General features: G+C 36.9%; 1 protein-coding gene across 1 annotated transcript in view; it reads left to right on the top strand.

The window, feature by feature from the left end:
- The first annotated feature begins 6,649 nt into the window (after positions 1-6,649).
- LOC126875174 (lachesin-like) overlaps positions 6,650-24,437 on the top strand; it is a 549,607-nt gene continuing 531,819 nt past the window's right edge. Inside the window, exon 1 of the mRNA XM_050637912.1 lies at positions 6,650-8,901. The gene's annotated coding sequence lies outside the window, so the exon portion shown is untranslated. The remainder of the gene's footprint in view (positions 8,902-24,437) is intronic.

The raw sequence follows: 24,437 nt of genomic DNA on the forward strand, positions 1-24,437 counted from the left end.
TGAACATTCTTATTTTTTCCCGAAACTCTTATCATTTTACGAGAAACGTTTGATGTTCGCCGTTCTTAACCAAACAACCATTTCCGCGCACATCTTTTTGTGTCTGCAAAAGTAACGAAGATATTAAAGTGGATAAGATAAACGAAACACCCTATATACAATGTGCTTGCTTCTTCTACGCTTTGCAGTTAAGAAATGAAACGTAAATTTGAAACGAGAGGAAAAGGAGGGAGCTACGTAACAATAAATACATAGCTCTAAATAATAAATAAATTCCCTCAGTTTTTAGAGATACGGATGAATATGAAAAAGATATAAAATCTTTATCTGGTACTTTTCTATACTTTCTGACTGCTTCGTAACGCATCTTTATAACACATGATACATCATTTGTATGTGCATACATAGTGAGGTTAGGTATGCAGAGTAAGTTCCTCGCTGGTTAACTTGAAGGGAATGTTGTTAATTATGCTACGTGATAATGGTATCGTAAGATGCGAGTGGTTATCGTATCGCCGATTCGTATCACCCACGTATCGAGGTGGAAACGGTTGTTTTTATGTATACATAGGTAAGTCCAGGAGGGATGGATCACCGGGAGAGACGGACCTACGTATATAGTCTCGAGAATATCCGCGAGACATGTGTTCTTTGAACGAGACGTATGGCAACAAGAAGATTTAATTATTGCTGTTTTAATTAAATTTAATTAAAGACCCTCTAGGTAGTAACGAAGGAGAGCCAAGTATTTCGAATAACAAAAGTTAATAATAAAGAACGCGACGAAGACTACAATGACGAAAGAAGATGAATGGATCGAATGTGTTTTCTGATCTGAAATTTAAGATCATGTATGATCATTGTCGCAAGAAAGAAAACAAGACAAGTATTTAATGGATATTTCCTATAGTATGCAAGAATGTTTTTAATATATTTTGCAATTTTGTAATACTAGTAGTAATAACGGTAGATGGAAACGGAAACTCTGTTTTCTCATTAATGAAACAATTTTTTCAGCGAAAATATTGGTTGAACTTTACTCTAGAGGGTCAAAAATTGTAGCCGATTCGAAACTGAGTAACTTTTATATAAAACATCTTTTATCAGATCGTCGAAGTATACCCATTTTCTTTCAAGTTTCAATTACGTCTATTTCGTTGTCACCAGAAGCTGCTACGTGTTTCTTAAATTTTGCCTGCATCGAATAATTACAAACTTCGAAAAATATTAATTACAAAAGAGGGGTAAATTCATACTAAATATAGAAAAATTTTCTTGTATTTAGTGTTTCCTGCTACTTATCTGTAATTGATTAATCTGTAATTAATAAAATTAAAATTTTTTTCGAACGAAGCATTCTCACATCCAAGTGCCTTAACTCTTTCGTATAGAGAATAAAAGAACGCATCAGTTGATGTATAAAAAGATATAGGATTTCATTTAAAAATATACCGATATTCTCGAAATCTCATGAGAAAATGACTAGAGAAAAAATTCTTCCATCTTATTACACGTGCGCTTTGAAATAGTTTGTCCGTTTAAACACTCAGTGTATAAAGTCCGTTTAAAATTTTGCTATTCCGTCTTCAGAGCTGCGATTGCTTAGTATATCTTGAAACTTCAAAATTTTTACTCGACGAATGCGAATCATCCCTGTATCCCGCTATGATTAAAAGATACATATAAATCTAGTAGGAACCTTTAATATCGAAAATTGGCGACTTTGAATTCTACTAATCGAAATCTACGAAGAACTTCTTGTGATGTTCGAATCTTGTGACTTTGCGATCTGCGGATAGAGATCTTTAGCTACGACATAGAATGCTTATTAAATTAATAGAAACATTTAATCAAGTAATAGCTCTCAAGAACTATTAATTTTTCCCAATTTTTATTCTTTCGCTTGTTTCCTTACCTTTAAATTGATTTTTAATAACGGATTTTATTTCGTATATTTATTTGCAAATGATAGAACAGAAAACTATGATCATTTAACTAAAACTATTTTTTAATAAATTAATATATTAGAACTAGAGCAACTAAATCAATGCAGCTAATCGACTGGTGACGACTAACGACGCTCGCAACTTGTGTCAACCAACGACAATTTCAGTTCGTACTCTTTACAAGTTTATCGAGTTTTACATGATTATTTCACGATGCTACGATATAGTCTATGTGAACGTACACAGGAATTGTTACAGATGAGGGAGTAAATGCGCGAATGGAGGAAAGTATCGTAGCTTTTGATTTTATAGCAAAGTCGCAATAATGGAAAAGTAATTACAACGTGACACAGCATTTCACGGTTCAAGTAATCAAACACAATACTACACAAAACACGTTATATCGGACATATTGATCAAAGTAGTTTACGAAATTAAGCAGCGTGTTTGTTGTGTGACGAACAAACCAACAAATAGAAGGTGCCAAATCGATCGCATTTTTAGATTGATTCATATGCGTGTACGTAAAGTGGTAAACATGTAAATATTGTTATTAAATACACGTTTGTTTTCATAACTAGCGCGGTACATGTGGTCTTTATTTCTATATAAATATTATTATGTTATGGGATAAAATAGCATATATATAAGAAATAACTTTCTGTTGTCTTGTTAGTGGAGTAAAGTTATCGCAAATTTCTGTTCACCACAAATGAACTAATTGGTCATGATTACGATATTAACGTACGTCGATAAATAATCAAATTATAAGCGGAATTATTTATTTTGCATCTGAGCTTCGAGATATAGTTTTTTGACACTTTTTATGTGATAAAATGGAATAAAAATTTGATTTTGTAGGTCAAAGTCAACTTTTTAAACCGATCTCCATTCGTGCGAAGCTGTAGAGTCGCGAGTCTAAACCATACATGTACTTCTTTTACATACATGCGTCTATACGTATATCGTGTTTCCCGATAAAACGTGTAATCTTCAAATAGAAATTTTCCAATGTAATGTACAAATACATATATATATATATGCGTATATATATATGTAGTATCGTGGACGAAAGGCCTAAGAAATATCGGGCGAACTATGAACAATGTCGCGAGAGCCGAGGCGTCGTCGGGCCCATAAATGTGTCATCGGTCTTTTCAAGTGCATAGTTTCGTGGAAAAGACCTACGTGACCCTGGCCACGAGCGTCTGCAGAACACGTGTGCGGTGGGCCTAGGAAAAAGGCAACAGAATGCGGCAACGGCGAGAGAGTGAGTCGAAAAGCAGCGTGCGAGTCGAAAAGCAGCGTGCGAGTCGAAAAGCAGCGTGCGAGTCGAAAAGCAGAGGTTGCGAGTGGCGTTGCCGAGAGAGTGTGGAGTGCGCTGTTTTCTGTGCGTTTGGCGTGAATAGTTCAGGTTGAACAACAATCGTCTTTTTCTGTCTGATTAACATCTCTATTGTCCACTCTTTGTAAACACATTATATCACGATATTACATATTTTTGGGGGCTCGTCCGGGATTGGACAAGACAGAAAACGAAACGGTTTAACAGAGCTATTCGAGCTAGTTGTGAATTTACCGGTGCGCGGTGCAGTAAAAGACGATATCGTCGACGGTTTAAGTTTGTGTAGTGTGAAAAATGGCAAACGTCGGGGACGAGCGATTGTCGGGTGAAGAGGGTTCGACGATGGAGGAGCTGAGGAGTAAGCTCGCGCGAATGAACCTCCCTATATCGGGTGCGAGGTCAGTGCTGATTGCAAGGCTGAATCGGGCGTGTAGGGCTGGACAATCGTGTCCTAAGAGATCGACGGGCGGTGAAGAGCTAACCGGTCAACGAGATCTAGGAAACGTACAGAGAGCTGAGCGTGATTGTAACGAAGATGAAGATGTTGAGAAAATGAATACGAAGGAGTTGAAGGAGCGCCTCGCTAGTTTGGGTTTAAAAACGACGGGAAGAAAAGTAGAATTACGCGCACGGCTACAAGCGGCCATGGATGGTAACGACGTATCGTCGGAAGAAGAAAGCGACGACGAAAGTGAGGATGAAGATGACAAGAAAAACGCAAGAGGATACAAGAGAGATACGCGAAGGGTGTATCAGGACCGTGACGAATGTTGTCGAAGGGCATGCGTTGGTTCGACACTGAGTTTTAGAGACGTCGAAGATGCATTAGAGTCGTTTAGTGGCGACAAAGGTGAAAATGTCGAACGATGGTTCGAGTCGTTCGAGGAAGTCGCTGATACGTGCATGTGGTCGGATGGGCAGAAGGCAGTCTACGCCAGGAAGCTGCTGAAGGGATCAGCGAAAATATTCGCGAGCTTCGAGTGTCATGCCAGGACTTGGCATGAGTTGAAGAGGGGGCTAGTGAAAGAATTTTCGAGGAAAGTCAACAGTAGGCAAGTACATCAGAAACTTGAAGAAACAAAAAAGGAGAGTGATGAAGCATGTTTGGCCTACATGTACCGCATGCTCGAAATAGCCAGCCATGTGGACATGGAGGAGGAAGCAAAGGTGGAATACATAGTGGACGGAATAATAGACGACGAGAACAATAAGGCTATATTGTACGGCGCTACGTCAATCAAAGAGTTGAGGAAGAGGTTAGTGATGTACGAAGAACAGAAGAGTCGCAGAGCAAAGTCGATTGTGAAGCCGGCTAAAACCCAGAAGAACGGGAAGCCCAGTCAATCTGTAGACGCAACGAAGAAAAGAAGATGCTTCATTTGCGATAGTGAGGATCATCTAAGTGTTAAGTGTCCGGAGAGGGGAGAAGGTGTTAGGTGTTTCGAGTGCAGCGGATTTGGACATATTGCAGCGAGGTGTACGGCACGACCGAAAGAGACTTGCGTAGTGTCAAGATTCGAAAAAGGGAAGTATGTGAAAGAAGTGGCGATAGATGATTGTAGGTTTGTGGCACTAGTGGATACGGGTAGTGATCTCACGTTCATTCGATCAGACGAGTATGCGAGGTTAGGGTCACCACCGCTAGGTAAATGCAAGTTTAAGTTCGACGGTTTTGGTTCCGCTGGCAATGAGACCTGGGGTGAATTCACTAAGGTAATGACGGTTGATGGGTGTAAACTGCCAATCACTTTGCACGTTGTTTCAAACAAAATATTGACGAAGCACGGCCTGTTGTTAGGCACTGATTTTCTGGATCAGGTAGAGTTACGGGTTAAACGGGGCGAAGTGACTTTCTTGCGGCTTGACGAACAGACTAACAAAGACGTGTCGGATGTGTTTAGAATTAACGTAGTAGAACGGACTGACGAAACAGACCTAACACACGTACAGGAACCGCATTATCGTGAAGCGATTCGAGATATCGTTAGGGGGTATAGGCCGGAGAAGAAGCGAGACGTCGGAATAACCGCAAAAGTAGTTTTGGAAAGCGACAAGCCGGCAGCGCGAAGACCGCGAAGACTGGCGCCGTCGGAAAGAAAGGAAGAAGATGATCTGATGGAAGTGTGGACAAACGAGGGTGTCATCAAATCGTCAGACTCGGAGTATGCGAGTCCGATAGGTGTAGTTAGAAAGAAAGATTTGTGTGTGCGTGTGGCTAGATGGGCCTTGTTACTAGGCGAGTTTAAGTATCAGGTGTGTCATCGGCCGGGGAAAAGTATGCCTCATGTAGATGCGCTGAGTAGGAACCACTTGCCGAGCACTATGTATGTAACGGAGAGTGAAGACGGGCTGATTGCACGGTTGAGAAGGGCACAGAACAAGGACATTGAAGTCCGTAGGATTTTGGAAGCCGCAACGTGCAGTCAGGCCGATGGGCAGGTACTAAGAAATAATATTTTGTATAAGGAGTGTAAAGACGATGTGCTAATAGTAGTATCGAAGGCGATGCGGGCTCAAGTAGTCAGGCAAGCGCACGAGCGTGGGCATTTTGAGGTTACCAAAACAGAAGCTATGGTCAAGAAGGACTTCGGGTTCAAGGGGTTACGCGAAAAGGTCGAACACGTGGTATCCAACTGCCTTGACTGTAGCCTAACCGAACGAAACATAGGTAAGCTAGAAGGGAACCTGCAAAATTACAAGAAAAGAAGAAAGCGTGCGAAGCAGTACCGAAGGAAGGACCCGCACACACCTCGATTTTATGAAACCTTGGGTCCTAAACGCCGAAAGTGACGCATCTGATGACAGCGAGATAGAAGGCAACATCTGAGGGCAGATGTTATTGCAGGATGGCCGAATGTAGTATCGTGGACGAAAGGCCTAAGAAATATCGGGCGAACTATGAACAATGTCGCGAGAGCCGAGGCGTCGTCGGGCCCATAAATGTGTCATCGGTCTTTTCAAGTGCATAGTTTCGTGGAAAAGACCTACGTGACCCTGGCCACGAGCGTCTGCAGAACACGTGTGCGGTGGGCCTAGGAAAAAGGCAACAGAATGCGGCAACGGCGAGAGAGTGAGTCGAAAAGCAGCGTGCGAGTCGAAAAGCAGCGTGCGAGTCGAAAAGCAGCGTGCGAGTCGAAAAGCAGAGGTTGCGAGTGGCGTTGCCGAGAGAGTGTGGAGTGCGCTGTTTTCTGTGCGTTTGGCGTGAATAGTTCAGGTTGAACAACAATCGTCTTTTTCTGTCTGATTAACATCTCTATTGTCCACTCTTTGTAAACACATTATATCACGATATTACATATATATATATGCGTGTGTATATATATATATATATATATATATATACACAAATATATAACAAACTTTTGCATCGTTCCACGACTTTGTACTGTGATTAAAACATTTGAGCATTATGAGATTGTTAATGCTAGTGCTTCGACATTTGATTTTAATTATTTGATCGTTACATTTTTGTATAAAAGATTCTCTTTTGCGTTCTGTTTTTATTTCCGATCAGACAAAAGTTGTATTAATAATTCAATCATTATTTAATATATTGTGAGGGGAATTCTTGTTCCTTTCTGTTAAGAGAGGTAAACAACTAAGCTTATCCATGTTATATATAATAATTATTGTTACTTCGATACAAGTAAACATCTTGTCATATTCGCGAAAGTTGTTCAATAGTATAGACATCTATCGTAAATTAAGAATATTAAAATCAAGATGAATTCTTGAGAAAAAGATTATGTTATATCTGAAAACACATATATTTATCGGGTATTACATCAAGCTATATTATTCCAATTTTTTTAGCTTCTATTTATATCCTACGTTTCTCTATATCTTTCCATACGTGTATGAAAAATGTATAGGATTTAGGTGTTTCGCTCTCGCATCGCAAGTGAAGTGAGAAATATACGAATTTATAGAATAGAAAGCAGCTAGTTTCCCGCTATTGTCCCACTTTTCTCTCTTCTCTGTACTCGATATTTTCTGTACTCTTCTCCACTATACTTGCCTGCTATATATATAATACTGCAAATAAATGCTAATACGCCATATATGGATGACTTCTATAAGTGTAAGTGTCGCGCATTTAATAAATAATTTTCTAACTGACAACATTCGTTCGTTACAGATTCAAACGTTTAATATTTCACGCTTTAAATACGTGCGACGATACCGTAACCGACGAGAACTTGGCCTAACAATAAGATGACGAACTGCTCATAGTTTCTACGATCGATGTTACATGACCCCGCTTATTAGATTATAGACAAACTGAGAGCTGCGTTCTGTAAATACGACAACGTTGGTTTCTACAAAGTCGTCGTAATAGAAAACAGATGTAAGCATTTCTACTTGTTGCACTTGTAATAGCATTTGTAATTCTCTAGCTTTCAGTGCGCGTTTCTATGATGCGTTAACTGCTCTGATCATTTTCTGTCGATATGCTTTGGTAGTTAGAAACGAAACTTTTTCGTTCAAACTCGTTCGAGGATCGAAACGCGATCGAAATAAAGTGTTAACGTGAATGCAAGGGAAGAACGAAGGACAGGTTCGTCTGTTTGATATTCGACAGAGATACAGGCGACAGGTAGATGAGGATAAAGAAAGCAGGTGGAAATTGTGTCAGTTTTTGAAGCGTCAACTCGCGGTACACGTATATATACGCGGACGAACGTTTGCCAACAGACGGGATAAAGTAAAGAGGGCCGACAGTGCGTGTTTAGTTTGCGTGTGTAGAAGGCACACGATGATCGAAATCCGAAGGAGAGGATTGTGCGGGAGGAAGGTGAAAGGCAAGATTCATTGAAAGGACGTAGCGGTGCGCGTAAATCCAGCTGAGAAGCAGGTAGCCGGAGAGAAGAGCGCGATGCGCATAGAATTTGGTAGCGCGAAGGCGTGCGCGGGCCGATTAGAGGATGCTGCGCGGCTTTCGCAAGCGTACAGAGCGATCCAAGCGAGTCAGTCAGTCAGCCGCCCCGTCAACCAGCCACCTCGGTTATCACGTAAGAGTCGTGAGTGGGGCTTTTGGAAAAGGCACGCCGCTGCTGCAGGAGTGGCTTGCTGCTTTCGGTAGTGGGGATACTCGACGGCTCCAGACGGAAACAGAAATAGAAGGGTGGAAGCGGACGAGATAGAGGGACGCGGTCGGGGAGGAGAGACGAGGAGAAAGAGAGAAACCGAATTAGATGGCAACGGGCGAGAGGAGATAGGTTGTCGGCGTTGGACGAAGAGAGAACAAACGAGGAAAGGAAGAAAGACAGGGCGAGGGGAGGCAAGGGGCGAGGGTACGCCAGAGGCGGAGGGAGAGAATAGGATAGAGAGGGTGGCAAAGCGCTGGAAGGGTGAAGAGAGCGGAGGGATGGAGACCGTGAGAGCGTGAGAGGGTAGCGATTGTGCTACAGTCGCACCGCGACACCCCCACGAGTGAAACCGCGCGCGTGCCAATCTGCCCCCTTAGCCGTACGCACGAAAAGGGCCCGCGAACAGTGCTATGCTTTTAAGGCTACGGCCAAGGATTTCGTCGTTTGCCTCGTTTTCGTCGCTTCTCGAACGTTTCTTCGAACGCTTCCTCGAATCCATCTCCGAGCAGCTTTTAATCGGGTAAGTGGTTACATCATGACAGCCGGATCTTGTCTATCGAAACGCGTTTTCACACTCGCTCGATGACCGTTTCGCTGGAAAACTTGCCAGCCAGATTTCTATTTGACGACAAATCGACTGCGATCGTGTACGGTTTAATTCGCTGGGAACCTGTTGATGAAATTTCCTCGGTCTCAAACTGACCGCGGTTTCCTTCGCTTTACTAGTCTCGGTGCTTCCACTTTCGTTTGTTGTTTCCATGTGCGACGAAACCTGTAAAATCCACATAAACGATCGAGAAGTGCGCGTCAGTTGTGTGACCAAGATAACCTACGTTTTGTCGTTCGAAGAAACTTACGTTCTGCATTGTGTTTTCCACGTGATTTTCGCCGAGAGATCTCGATCGTTGAAAAGTACGTCTTCGAGATCCGTTTTGACAAATTCTTTTACGTTGTCTTAATTAACGAATTTAAAAACGTCGACGATGCCGTTAATTGCGAAAAGTTTGTCTCAGTTTGCTCCGTCTATTCATCCGTCAAGTGCTTCTATTTACTTCGTAGTAATAAATTTACGATTCGATCTAGATCGACCAGTGAATGGTGATATCGTGAATTATTCCATGCTAAACTAATAAAATAAATGGAACGATTTGCTCCAGTGTGGAAATTACACGTTTGGAAATATCGTCGTTCATGTTTGTTGAGTCATAGTTATGATATCATAGGACCTTGAACTTGCTTGGAAGTGTTTTAGAGAAGAGAAAGTGTTGATAAATAAAGTATCAAGCGATCCGATCTGACTGATACACTACACATACCTGTTGAAAATCCTTCAAGTTATTCCAACGATACGATGCTTTCGTCGCTAATATCGATTACTATATGCTTCAAAGTTGGTTTCTAATAAAGACCATTGCTTTGAGAGCGGAACAACGGAAAAGACTAACGGATACTAACCGGGAAAGATTATTGGATACCTGAATATCTGAATAGTAGATACGGGACTGACGCTTTTAAAGCGATTGCTGCCGAACAACTTCGTTAATATTCGCGTTGTCTATCAGCCTATAAGCGACAACTTATTAATCTGCTTGTTATCGTGTAATTATTCTATTGGAACAATCGATTTAAAACGAAAACTAAGCTATTCGCAATTTGAAATAGTATTATTTCTGTGGAGCGTAATTTAAATTTTGTATATGTAAATTTTGTAGAGAGGTGTCGGATAAAAGACTAATCGCTTGATCAAAAATACAGAAAATTCAAGTGGAAATAGCGAAGCGTGTGAGAGAGGTAGGTAATTCCTTTAAAGAGTAACTGCAGAGGTCTTCTAAGTGAACACAAGAACCTTGTATGCACGAATGCCGTAGACTTCTTTTGTTCGTGGCACCCTTTGCCAATTCATTCAGTAGCGACATATATGTAGCGCTCTTTCCCGAGCCACTATGCTCGTTCCGAGCACCTGTGGACCGGCGTCCCTTGTGAACTCTTCTTTGGAGAACTGCCAATGACTTCCGGCTGACTCGTAGAACCTGTTGATGATCATGACTGCTTTCACGTTTTATGCCACTGGATTAATTTAATTCTTTCACACCTTTCATCCAAATGTCTTCTCTTTTTTCACTTTTCATCCACTTATTTCCACTACGAACATATCGCTTAGACACATACGTAAAAGCGTTACAACGATAATTCTGATTTATCATGTCGTTCCACTTACGTCGATATTCTATATAGATCTCACGAATCGGAGTTTACGCTTCCAACAATTTATACAATTTAATTCGGTTTACTGACAATAAGCTTGACTAGAAAACGTTAATTACAAGATATTACGTTTACAGCGTTATCGTGGAAAAATTGCTTTTATCTATCATTCGTCGAATCCCGAGTGACATTCTCCAGGAGAACGAAACGACTAACGTTCTGTATTCCTTGTATGCATATGTGTATCCGTATTGTTTAAAATTATAATTGTCGTTTGTCTTATAAAAACGTTCTTGCCTGTTTTCAAACTGAAATTAAAGGATGAAGAAATAAGAAACACTCGTATTCGGCTGCATCGGAGATTTTGCACAACATTGGATAAATGTGGTTTTCTTACACGCTAATACAATTGGAATACGTGGAATATAATTTTATGCATCTATAGGAAACCTGAAGTTGCAAGAATGTGGAAGATGTACATAATATGGTAAAATATGCGCAATATCCAAAGCGTAGTAGTTGTTATAATAATCATTTGCATAAAAATCCGTAGTCGATTTATTAAAATGTAAATTAACAAGGATAAGATAGCGATGTTAAAATTACAAAAGAAAACATATTTTTGATAGATTTCGTTGAGGTAATTAAACATTAAATTTACGTAAAACAAATTTATTCGGTAAGATTTACGTGTAATTAACAAAAGTAAACAATCTGCAATAATGTTAGTTAACTTTAAGAATTAAGTACGCCTTCTCTCATTTTCAGCAGACTTATTCTATCGGAAGATGATGTAACAGAATCGATTGATGATACAAATTTCTACAAATTATACAAAAATTTCATATACTCGAATTTCAGTTTCGCAATTATCGTCCATGTATACAAAGTGCTTCCAATTTTGTGTTTTAAAATTGTAAACTATGGGAGTATAATTTAATGTAACACGCAACAGAAATAACTAGCCACGAAGATACTTCTGTACAACATTAACCATTTATTCGCTGATATTTAGCAAAATTCTCAGCGTCCGAAATAAACCTCGTACTACATCGATGTCAAATTTATATCAACCTACCATGACGGCATTTCTAAATAAGAATTTAAGCACTTTGAGTAATTGCGTTTACTGCGGTAATAGAGTAAATACGATCATGCTGTCTACGATGTCCTACGCGCATACCTACGTCAAGCTACGTACAAGATTCAAATCTCAAATATGCGAATCTCCGCATAACAGTTGCTTCTTAGTTTCGTTTACAAAAACAATTTAAAAAAAAAAAATGGCAGGTGACGCTTTCCAATTTCATCGGAATCTCCTATCTTCTCGAAACTTCAATATGTTAGATGGGCTTGTTTGAAAAGTTGTTACTAGAAATATCATCATCGATAAATTCATCCTATTCGTTTTTGATTCGGCTAGATTTTGCAACAGTTTCGGAGTAACGCGGTTCCGGGCCTCCGATATCTCAGCTTAGATTTCGGGAACGGTATTCAATTGGCGACAATTGTCGTATACGTCACGCATAAGTTGACTCCAAGGATTCTCGATAGGGATAATCAGGATAAGAGATGTCTGATTTTTCTTTCTTGCAGTTACTGCTTAGAGTTTCCAGGAACGTAAACTGTCGCATTATGGCGCATAAATGTACCCATTGGAGAACGGCGCGAGTGTGATAGAAAATGTGAATCTATACGAGTACGGACGAACGCCGAAGTTGTCTTGCCGAATGCCGAAAAGCAAAAATTTACTAAAAAAAAAAAGCTACCAAAATTTCGTTTAGGAGAATAAGGTGATTCGCGCTGCAAACCGTATGAATAGCGTACAAGACGGTCTGGTCCATCTAGATTAAACTTCTTCTCATCCTAGAATGTCACCCAAATGAGCGAAAATTAGAGGAAATAATAATATACTGTTTAAGCGTTAACTATTTATATCGGTATGGAATATGCTAGTGTTTCTTGGTCATCGCCACAACCTTTGTCGTTTCTTTATTTTGAAAATTAAGCGAATCGTCGCGTTCCCTTTGTTAAGTTTACAGCTTCATCGTAAAGAACTGTCTTTACACGCTCGGTTTAAAGTAGTGGTTTCCCCCATGCCACTTTCGGGGCATATTGATCACCTTTCGTGACAAATTTGTCGACAAGATAGTTTAATATCGTTGCCGAATCGAAAACTGTGCAAGATCTAGTTGAATGAATTACGAAGAGGATGAATTTATTAATAACATCTTAGTTTGTTAACCCTTTGCACTCCTATGTCGAGTGTGACTCGACATCGGTTTTTATCTCAGGAGTTCCTTTGTCTTTCAGTTCCACATTTCTTTTGTGAAACGTGCGAAAGAAAACCAGGATTGCATCCTGGAAATTGTTTCAAGATATATGATACACTTAAAAATTACAAAATACAACAGTAGTGTGAATAAAATTGGTATTTAAGTGAATTTCTTTCTTTTTTATTTATTTAAATTGTCTTATTTTTTAGTTAAAGTAAATTTCAAATAAAACAGTTAAGCTTCGGGAGCTGCTGGTAACGAAATTGAAATAAAATTCGGAGCGCAAAGGGTTAAAGTTTCTGTTTCTCGGTAACTAGACCTATTATTTTGTTAGGACCGAAAGTTGAGAAAAATCAGGTAAATGATTACTGTACAAAAGAAGACACTACATTCAAATAAAATTTTATAGAAATTTTCCCTGATTAAGCTAAATGCTGAAATAAATTTTAGTCGAATCGGTTGACTAGTTGCAGAATTATGGCCGAAAGTTTTTCGTCTATAGCTAGTGTTTCGTGTTGCGAAACTTGATGCAACATCATGCGATTAAAGAATTATTGCTGCTACGAACCTTTACACGATTTCACGAAGAAATTGGAAAGATTTTCCGATTAACCGTTTCAACGAGTAACCAAGTCGAACAGAAACGAAATAGGTGAATTGGTTGTCAGTTCTAATCGCACGGCAGTCAGGGACAATGACATTTCAATTTCTCCGATCCTTTATGTAGCATTCTTCGTTTTCGTTACCAAGTCCAACTACTTTTTGTGTCTTTAATGTAATCCATATTCTCGATTCTATCTGCGAAGAAAAAGAAAAGCATTAATAAGTTTACTTCCTACATGTCTTCTTTCTTTCTTTTGTTCGCTCAGCAATTTTATTCGATTACGTGTTCAATCTCGTAATACGTCGTCCTTTTTGTCATCATTCTACTCTGTTTGTTTTATCATGTCACTGCTAGTAAAATATTTGAATCGATGCTGGATAGTTTTTATTAATTTCCTAATATCACATATCGTTACAAGTATGTGTGGTTGAAATCTGTATGTTTGTTAATGTTTACTTTTGAAGTGGACGTTGCATAGAGAATCTACAGGAACATTATATGTAAATTTTAAAATCAATTTTATATCTAGTCTAATTGTCCATGTACGTAACATCGCTTTGCCAAGTTGTGTAAATGTTATGTAATTTTTTATGTCTCATCATTTTTGAAAAATATTCAGATATTTATTGCAATCTGTCTTTCTAGCATCCTTGATTTTACCGTATCAAACATCACCTTTCTAAACTTTCGTGCAAACTCATATTTAGCGTTGGAAACAAGCGTCGTTTCTATGCTTTCTAAATTATTTTTGTCTTATTTGTTATTTGACTTGTAATTTATGTTTCAATTCAAATAGATTAAGAAATAATTGGTATGATTTTTAAATAAGAATTTTATGAAAAGGTTGCTTTAAATCTCGATGTTTGTACATAGAAGAAATTACGTAAATAATGAAATATAATCAGTACAGTTTAATTAATGTAAATAATTTGCACGAGGTGCTTCATCTTGGCAAGAGATCACGATCAGCGTTATACTCGTTTGTACATTTTGAAGAAACTCTTCAAAGATTATACGTGTAAATAAAGAACACTACAACTTTTAAATGAACTTTTTTCCTCCGTCTTATATAGTTTGCTACGTATTCATAATAATACGAAAAGTCAAGGTTGCTTTGCACAGTTTTGTCGAGTCTGAGATTTTTTCAAATTTTCGATTTGCCGAATTTGTAAGTAGATTTCATTAGGATTTTTCAATCGATGAAGACGCAAACGTTTCAATGTCTAATAAAACGAAGGAAAATGGACTTGCGTCACTTTCAAAATAAACAGTCCGATATTGAAATAATAAATTAATTTTTAATTCACACGAGTGGAACAGACTTCGATGGAACAAAGTGCTTCAAACATTAATGAATATTGATGTTGTATGCTACTTTATAATAAAGTGGCAATGAGAGAATTCAGACTTTGAAAGAATAGCGCAACTTTTATTTCACGATCAACTCAGAAATAGCTAGACCGACGCTTTCTGACAGTTAGTTGGTCGAATAACAGTTAGCAGTTGCTTCTGTCGTGGCCGAATGCCAAGTGGAAGACAATATCTCTAATTATTTTCTTTATCCCGTGCATCTGAAGATTCACTAGAGCGAACATTTTTCTGGGCGACATTTCATTTGCCTTTCTCCGCATTCGTCCGTGGCTCGAATTAATGTTCCGCATTTCGTTCTATCCGTGAATTCTCCGTGAGAGTGCTCCAAATGACCTTGATGTAGCTAGTGACGGCAAGTTATGCACGTTCACGAGGCGTAGGTTAAATATCATTCGAGCAAATAACAAAAACAGAACGTTCTTTGCACGATTAATTCATTTAGACCGTTTATACAATCTTTTCTTCTCGTCTTTTCTTCCACTTTTCTATTCACGTAGGCTGGTAGCAACCTCAGTCAACTCCGGCAACTGAATGCTAATTATTCTGATTCTACTTTCATCGTCTACCTCGCCAACGTCAAAAAGAGCTGCCGAGTAGAAATGGATGGCTCTACTGCAATCATAATGGATATGCTCTTATTTGATAAAAATTCGGTGAAATTCTTTCACATTCGCAGTACGGCTATTGATAAATATTTCTAACGGAAAACAAAAATTCTTCAACCGTAGTATAACGTAACACAGATGTTTGCATACTTCTTCCCATGTAAGTGAAGCATGGTGTTTACTATTAGATAAAATGTATCAAGTCGTACATATTTTCCACTATTTTCTGTTTCATCAATGAAATTTACTATCCAAGCGTTAACACATTATGCAACTATAGCTAATTACATTAGAAACATTACAACGTAATTAATACTTTATATTTATAAACACAACTAAAGAAACGAAATCTAAATATAACAAAGAGTACTTTGCTTTGGATATATCGTTGCACATTCTATGCATTTTTGTTTATATTTTCCATAAATGCCCAAACGCCGCGAGTCTAATAATAGCAAATGATACTGTATCTCGGAAAAACTTTCGTGTAATTTTACATTTTTTGATTTCAATATTCTCACAGCAGCTACGATCATTCTCAACTAAATTTAAGTATCAAAAGTATTTATTTGTTTATTAGAATCGATCGAAGAAAACAATTAGGTGCGGAAAGAAACATGTCATAAACAATTCAACGCGTGTTTCGTATTTGATTTTCCCAAGTCGATGACACGAGTAGATTTTTTACACCGCCGATTTTATAGCTAAATCAAGCAAAATAGATATGATGTAATAATAATTATTATACATATACCCAAGAAACATTTTTATTTCACTTAAACGCGCATGACTTTTCTTTTGCACTGATTCCCAAATTTAAAATAAGACGTATGAAACAAATGAAGGAAGAAAGTGAAAAATCGATATTATATTTCACTTAAAAAGTTGTTAGAAACATCTATTATTGACATTGTAATCATTTAAAATTTATATTATATAATAATAGTAATCTGGAAAACAATGCCCCTAAATTTCTCAGTGTTACTAAAATGCGTGGTATGTTGTTTAGGGTAAAACCTATTTGGTCAATATGACAAAACAATTATGAGAAAACGTTAAATGTTTTCAAATCAGTAGCATAAATACACAAAGTTTGTGCAACCACAAGCTTATAAAACACGCCCGGTATATAATTCGACTATATTCACAAATTTGAAAAAACTCGATCCAATCCGTAACGCAAGTCTAAGAATTGCAGTTGGTGCTTTCCACACCTGGTGCCTTGTTCTGCTTGAAGCTGGAGAATCGTTCCTGACGTACAGCAGAAAATATTCATGCTTGAAATATGCGGTAAAAGCCTGTACCTCTAGAAACGCTATCATTTTTAGTGCAGTTCGTTCGAAATTCCATTGCTCGTGTTTACAGCGGAATCAGACTAACATCCTTTATCAAAGGGTCCGTAAATATCCGAAAGATTCAAAATATATTCCGCTACCCATGGAAAAATCAGGACACGCGGTTTATCTGCATGGACATTAATAACTCCATATCCACTAAACGTAGATACGTCTATTACGACGAATACATCTATGCAGGTCCAAAAACCATTTTGCGACAGTAGCTAGTTACGTTACCGGTGCTAGTAACGTCAAATATTCTTTTAAACAAGCTAGCAACACCATCACAGTTGAAATGTATTCGCCAATTTCACCACTCGACAATGTACACGATTGCAAGGAATTTCGGTTCATAATTTTCTGTGCTTCTCCTATCGCAATCAATGATATGCAAGACTCAGAACGCAAAGCTAAAACCAACATAGTTGCTCCAGAAATATACCACATACTATTAATTTCCGATAAAAAATTGTCAAAGGCTGGATCCCTCCCCACGAGAAATAAACACATTGGAAATGAATCAGGCGATCTAACGCCAAAAATTGCAACTACAGAGGAGCAGAGCCAGCTTCCCACACGCAAAACATCGTTTGACATAGTAAAACATGTTGAAGCCATATGCAAACAAAATTGGAACGTATTATGGCAAAATTGTAATAGAAAATCAGTCTCTGATTTGAAGGTAAACAAAGACTCCGACGGTACAGAATAAACCGCAATGGCCAGGATAAGATCAGAATACACTGACTGAGACGCATGTACATACTGGAAACTAGTCCTATTAAATGAGACCATCGATCACACGCATAATCATAGTGTCCCATAAGTGATAAAGAAAGGAAAAGGCATAATGTCGACAACAGTCTTAAGGATATCCTCTCATCGATTCAGTTCTAAAAGAAAGTTATTAACTTTTGTAAAGAAATGGAGAATGTAATAAACCATCGAATATAGAAATTGGTTTTAAATGAAATAAATAAATAAATAAATAAATGGCTTACTTACTTTATTTTCAAAGTACCAATAAATCGTGTTGCCAAGTATCAATTTTGTGTGATGACACTCCTGGTATTACTACCTGTAACAATTATAAGCACCATACGAATCGAAATACGATTACAATGGAACGAAGATGTTGATCAAAGTCAAGAAGACAGTCAAGAAGAAAAAAGAGGAATGGTGCTAATTTATAGAAATTATGCGGATGCACAGCAGCGGCTGTAACTATGATCGAAAGTGCAAGACCATCATTCATGCGTCGTATACGAAAACGTGTTGAAAATAATGGAGGCCATATCGAACATTTCTCGCCGAGTGATACAAATTTGGGGCAAAACTAAGAAAATGCTCGATTTCTTACTCGTTGCAAATTATCGCAAATTCTACCCAAAGTTGTTTCGAGGTCGATATATCTATATCTTTAAAGTCATTTCTTATCAGATACGATAACACGATCGTAAGAATATGACGTTTTTATTAAAAAGATCGTCGACTACTTTGAGGAATCGAAGAAAGACGATCTTGGCGGATAATAACACGAATCACGATATTTGAGACTCTAAACCAAAGAACTTTTACCTCGTACAGTTTTTGATATCTGTAAAAGTAACAAAGATATTGTTTCGAACAAGGTAAACGAAATACTCTGTACATTTTTGTTGAATTATATCTTGTTTTGTTAGGCATACAGTTTATTTCGAAAGAAATTAACTGCTATACATTGATAATTTAATGGTATTCGTTATGTCGTACATTCGGCGAATAGCTTATTTCTCAAAGTGGAATTTTCAGAGTAGAAATTGATACGTTAACCTCGGCTCAATGAAATAATAATGTACTAGCGCAGGTAAAGCTCGTTTTTCTATAATAGTATATTGCGGGAAGTAAGAAATATAAATATAAAATACAATAAAAATATATCAGGCGAGTAGAGAGGACTATTATTTTCAATAGCAATAAATTTCACGACAAAGGATGTTAGTCACAGCAGAGATGTCAACGCTTTGTTGGTGACATTCGTCCCAGCTATTTTTCCCTTTTATTCTCTAGACTCTGAATGCATTCTTCTCGGTTTGCTGATGGGCTCCGTCCGTCGTGACGACCATTAACCATCCTGACGCAATTTTCGCCAAGCGATGGAAAAACTTTCCGCTGGAGAATACTGTAGCCAAACGTTAAAACAGTGGCGGATTTATGTATGTGTAAGGTGTATCTGTAACGACACATTCGACTTTGTAGATAGAACTTCAACTTTCCGCTTTTACATTTTCTTCTTCGTTTATTAATATTGCGATCGAATCCTTTCGCGATTAAGTAGATACGAAGGCAAAGAAATTCTGATCAGTCGAGTGCACCTTTCTCGTACCTAAGTCGACCAAACTAATTAGTTTCTAATGTTAATTTCACTTTTCATGATAAATTAAGTTACATAAATTAAAAAATATTTTATATTACCTAAAATTATATTGCATTGGGAAATGGATCGCTCTATTACATTTACGCAATCTCTTAGCAGTGTGAACAGGTGCTAAAGGTGGAGATAGAAATTCGAAAGGACATATATCTCGGGCAATAATCACGCTTATAATTTTAAATTCTACGACACGCTAGAATTTTTAACACTTTGCGCTATTCTCTCCACAGCACACACATAATTAATTGTTAGGTAACATAAATATGAATATAGACGTACCACGTGAAATATTACAACCTATTTTCTCCGAAGCTGTTATACAGAGTATCCTGAAGGTAAATGTGAAAACTTGGAAATGATGAGAAAAATCCATCAGAGATCTGCTTGTTTTTGTTTGAATTTCCGTTTTTACTCTTAGTCATTTACGCTTATTTGTTCCTGTTATCATTTGTTTAGCGAAGATGCTGTTTCAAATGCTGGCCTCCTGCAACAATGCAAACGTTACGTCCGACAATGACCGCTGTAATTGCAGTTAGACATTGCTCTGGTGATATTTGATGCACCGCAACTACGATTCGGCCTCATCTTCGTTAAATAGATGATAACATGTACAGTAAAGTATACGCAAATAAGCGGGAAAACAAAAATTTCAAATTTTTCGGTTTTCGCTTCACTTTCGAGAAAATCGCGAAAAAGACATAAAAATGATTTCATTTTTACGCTTCCTCATTTACACTTATTTATTCATGTTACCATCTATTTAATGAAGATACTGTTCAAAATGTTGGCCTCCCGCAGCAATGCAAGCGTTACATCTAACAATGACCGCCCTAATTTGCAGCCAGATATTGCGTTGGTGATATTTGACGCACTGCAGCTACGATTCGGTCTCGCCTTCGTTAAATAGATGATAATATGAATAAATAAATGTAAATACATAAGTGGATATAAATATAAATTTTGAGGATTAAAAAAGAATGATTTATATTTGGAAACCTGCTAAAAGGCAGAAAACAATTTTCCTGATAAAGTATAAATAAAAAGCTGGCGAGCACGTTGCATCAATTTTGCGATTCGTCCTCCATTCGATCAACGTATCTTCTCTTCTCTTGGATGAACTTATTGGATGAAAAAATTTCTAGCAAATTCTTTTATGATTACAAGGTAAAAGTGGAGGAGTGTTTAACTCAAATCATCAAGATCAGAGGTTTATCTAATCAAATAGAGAATTTTTGAAAATGTTCAAATTCTGAAAACTTTCGAAGTAAACTAATATGATTAAGACTAATATGATTAAGAAAATTATTTTCTTCCTTTTAGTATATTTTTAAATAAAAACCATCCTTTTTAAATTTTTTTACTCATATATCTTATCTTTTATTTTTTAGTTTCTAACTGTCATCCGACAATATATCTTTGACCATATTTTCTCGTACTGATAACAACATTCTTGGAGATATTTATGTACAAACGTTCTTTATCCCTCTTTTCATATCTTCTTTCGCTGTAGGCGTTCGGTCAAAATATCGTAAACGGACTAAATAAATGCTTAGAAATGAATAGCCAACATTTTGAACATTTAATAAAATACATTTTCATCGTAACCAATGTTTATTTTAATCGTCTTCCACCCACCCAAAAATTACTCTTAAAAATATTATTCTTTCCTACAACTTTTTAATTATGCAGAATAGAGAAAAAGTATTTCAGATAAAAGTTGTTAGGCTTGCCGACAGTTATCGGAGTAAAGAAAAACTAATATACAGTTCCATTAAAAAAACATTTGCGCGTGTGCCTTTTGCACACTACATTAATTTTGTAATAAATTCAGAATTTGTTACGAAACTCAAAAGGAGATATAGGGCACAAAATTAAAGATTCTTTTTCATACATATTTATCACAATTTTTCAGCTATCTGCTGTCTTGTTGTAACACTGTGTTTCGGTTACTTTGTTGCTATATTCTAACAAGACTCGTTCGTCCATCTCTTTGTATACACAGTAATACACAGTCTCTGTAGTGCATAATAAAAATCATTATGCGTCAAAATTAGATAACTATTTTTGTGTTCGAATTGCAGAAGCTTTAAATTTCTGGGGTGCGTTATTGTTTATTCGCCTTCGTTCGGAATGTTGAATAAACAACGTTGAATAGACATATCTAATAGCACAGCTCAAAAATCACGATTTTATAGAAGAATACTTGTTTTTTTCTATACCAGTAACTCAAAATAAATTTCGAGTTACGTCGTTGTTGCAGCAAATGAGCGACTTGTCTTATTAATTCTTGAATCCAAACACGAGATAGCTTGCAGATACGATTAAACACGCTCGAAATTCCTGCAACGTGAACTAGAACCCGCAAAATTGTTTACACAACTGAACGAATACAATTATCGGTGAATGCACATGTATCGGTAACAGTGAAATTTAATAATAACGAAAAGTAACGTATGGTAACGTTTAATTGTGCATGCGAGAATAATTTTATGAGAATGAAATATTTGCATACGCAAGAATACCCTCGTTTTAAAAATAATTACTGCGCTGTATGGATAATATTTTGAACGTTACTCGCATCGAAACTTATTTGAAGAATATTTTGATAATTAAGGTAGTTAATTTGAATTTTTATATTACGGCAATTATTTGGTCATAATACTCGGTAGAATACTCTCTCAAATTGCAGGACTTTGGAATATTTTGATTAAAAAAAAAACAAGAGTAATGAACTGATAATTTAACCTAACATTATACGACTTTTATCTGAAGCGATATGACAAATTATGAATAATTTAAGGTGACTGTACATCGATATATAGGGTGGCCCAGTTCTTTTCCACAAAACCCTACCAGCATATTCTATAAATAAGGAAAAATTGTTATATACATATAGGCTGTTAGTGCTGTATTAAAAATGTTATAACAAAAATACGAAATGATAGCAGACTTGTGTTTTATCGACACAATGTAAGAACACGTCGATATCTATTTGATACGTTTACGCAAACTATAACTAAGGTCGTTGATTTGGTCAACTGATACGTCAATCGTTAAGTGACCATTGCTCGCAATGATGGATCGCCACGTATCACGCCAACGAAATTTTACTTGTGAAGAACTGTGAAAGGAGAATTTTCGTCGGTGCAAAGAATTCGCGACGTATTTATTACAATTAAGGAAAATGAACGAGAAATTAATAATATAACAGTTTTGAGATGAAATTATAACACAAACCGACAATCTATGCTTATGTGGCATCGAGCAAGGAAGCCATTTCGTATTCTTCTTATAACCTTCGAACGAAGCATTTAATAGCGTTCGTATAACATCTTTTTTCTTATTTTTAGTTATAGAATATGCCAGTAGAGTTTTGTGGAAAAAACTGGGACACCCAGTATAATAAAAATATTTAATAGAAATAGAACGTCTCGCAATCATAGCTCATGACAGAACATGTTGAATAAAGAAATAAGCTTAGTCAAATTGGAATGAGATCAAATATGGAATATGTGCAAAGTTGGATTCAAGTAAAGTAAACGTTATAATCAAATATCCTTTTGAAAGTTGACTCTGAATTACAGAACGTTCTTTCACTGCGAAAAGTACAAATTACCGATGAATACCTTTACTCTCGACGACTTTCACGTACTTTTGTACAAAGCATTTAATCAGAAAAATTGTTATCTAGGACGAACTACGGACCCAATTAGTTCAGATTACAGCGTTCCCTCGCTGTTACATTTGTTTCCAGAAAATCTCTCAGTGGATAAATCCACTAACTCAGATTGACTATCGATGTTACGGGTTACATGTATGTGTTCCACTGTCACGGAGATTGTACTGTTTTAAAGACAAATCAAAGGGTGTATTTGAATATTTATATGTATAAATAATGAAGAGATAGAAAAATAATGGAAGACAACCACTTTTTTAAATCATGCAACGACATACGTAGGTGGTGTATCTCGGTAGATTGCAAAAAAAAATTCGTAATTATAAATACAGTGGAGTCTCCCTTACCTGAATCTCGTTTAATTGAAGTTTCCTATTATCTGAGGTGTTTTAAGCTTTACCATAACTTCATTTTCTTTTAGTTTAACACAAAGAATATTTTATTGAAGCAGTTAATCGAATTTTTAATGAATTAAATTAGTTAAGTAAATTCAAATATGTGTACGATATTACGCTATCAAAATGTTCTTTTCAAGTTTTATTGCATGACTCTTGCACATTATTCGAGTTTTCGATTGTTCGAGACAGGTTCGGTCCACATCAAACTCTATTCTATATGTGTGTTATAACTAGATAATTATAGATACTACAATATATAGAAATAATGAAATAGAAATGTCAGTAAATAGAATAGTAGGGCTACAAACATGAAACGGAGAGGGCGATGAATATTTTAGCAGACTGTACTAGTTTACAAACGCAAGTTATGAAAATAACAAGAAAAAGTAGATTACATTTATGTTTTATACTTCTTTACAACGTTACTTTTGCCTTGAAAATTACATGTCTATATTTTATTGCAGCGTCACCCAATAATTTATAGCGGTTCTGGTTGGTTCCTATTCCTTGCATCAAAATGAGGGATTATAACCAACAAATCTTTCTTTTTCGCAAACACGAACGAAAACCTGATATAAAGGGTTAATACTGTGCTAACTTTGCTGCATTTTATTTTATTCGATATTGTCTTATCTTTTCATTCGTATTTCACTCGTATATTATAAAAAAAGTTGCAATTCTGAAATGACAGTAATAATAATATGAAATATTATGTATCTTACATAGGATTCGTTGTTACTTAAAAAATGTCAATGTAAGATTAGTTAAGTATAATTACGCATCTTTTATCGTTTTTTTTTTTTTTTTTTTTTTTAGAGAAAAACGCTGTACGATAATAACGCAAATCCTTTGTAAATACATTTCGACGTACAAACTAATGTACGCCTATAAAATATAAGCAAAAAGATGTAGTGTTAATACGTTTTGGATTTTCTGGATTAAACGGAACCAATTTTGTAATCCACAGGATCGTGTTGAAACGACGCAGCACCCGAGGCTAAGGAATATCAGAAACGAGTAGCCGATACTCCCAGTTTGCCGAATCGATCAGTGTCGCGGAATTGTACAGTCGATCTGTGTTCCTCGACTTCTGGTTTCGTGCAAAGCTTCTTTTCTACTCGCTGCTCTATTCGAATTTTCGGAAAAAACGTTTCAAACAATTTCCACTGAT

Source organism: Bombus huntii, chromosome 17, assembly GCF_024542735.1.
Source record: "Bombus huntii isolate Logan2020A chromosome 17, iyBomHunt1.1, whole genome shotgun sequence".
Classification (NCBI taxonomy): Eukaryota; Metazoa; Arthropoda; class Insecta; order Hymenoptera; family Apidae; genus Bombus; species Bombus huntii.